Source organism: Chiloscyllium plagiosum, unplaced genomic scaffold (genome assembly GCF_037043375.1).
Source record: "Chiloscyllium plagiosum isolate Xiang-an unplaced genomic scaffold, Cpla_swu_hap1 HiC_scaffold_42, whole genome shotgun sequence".
In the NCBI taxonomy this organism is placed as follows: domain Eukaryota; kingdom Metazoa; phylum Chordata; class Chondrichthyes; order Orectolobiformes; family Hemiscylliidae; genus Chiloscyllium; species Chiloscyllium plagiosum.
Window position 1 is genome coordinate 39,417,711 of NW_028270180.1, and position 1,130 is coordinate 39,418,840.

A 1,130-nucleotide genomic window follows, 5' to 3' on the forward strand; every position below is an offset into this window, starting at 1 on the left:
ATTAAGTGAGAGAAACTGAAAGCAATGGAGTTGTTGGAGGGAGATCACAGGAAGTGACACCTTTTCCTACAGCAAAGAACCTAAGACCAGGAGGTAGTGTTTCCTCCCCATGCTGGGTTTCAGGAAATATGGTCAGAGCTGAAGCTGAGTTTGCAGTGGGACAGGCAGGATACCATGTTACTGACCATGTAGGTGTGAACAACATACAAGGGTCTGCTGCGTCACTCTCAGGAACTCGCTGTTTAACTAAGAAGCTGACCCACAGATTAATATCTGTGTGCAGTGTTAATTAGCACAGGGCCAATCAGATCAGGGAGCTCCCTTGGTGCCTTGCAGACTGCTGTGGGAGAAATGGGTTCTGGTTCCCTTCTCACAGATGCTGTCGGACTTGCTGAGGTTAGATTTCAGATCCCCAAGAACAGCAGGGTTTTCCCTTTATGCATTTTCTTTCTCCTTATTCAATGGGTCATTTGTGATGCTTAAGATCCCATATGTTTTCTATTTCCCCCTTCAGCAGATCTTGTCACAGTAAAAGACCTGTGCACATGAACACCAAGGTAACTCTATCCATGTTCACATTTCAAACGAGTTTGTCTCTCTTTAGCCTTTTATGCCAAACTCCATCACAGCGGGCTTCAGTCTGTTCATTTCCCTCCATTCATTCCTGAAGAAGGGCTTATGCCTGAAACGTTGATTCTCCTGTTCCCCGGATGCTGCCTGACCTGCTGCGCTGTTCCAGCAACACATTTTCAGCCCATTTCCCTCCACAACCTTCTGCTATTTCCTGGTGACATTATTATTCGCCTGTCTGTGCAAACAATCCTGTTGGCCGGTATCATCCACAGTACCTTCTCCAAATGCAAGTTAAATATTGATTGTCTTTTCTTTCTCGATAATAAATGACCGTCAGTATCATTCGTATATAGAGAACAAGATGGTTAAAAAAGATTCATCCTTGCAGTAAAAAAGCAAATTGGATTTTAATTCTGCTGTTTGCAAGTTGCAGTAATTTATGATCACTCAGCACTTTTCCATCCGAGCACATTAATTCCCCATGGTGAGCTTGAGCCGTTTATTACAATGGCTTCAGTTTTTATCCAGTCTCTAATGCAATAATTTGTGAACCAGAT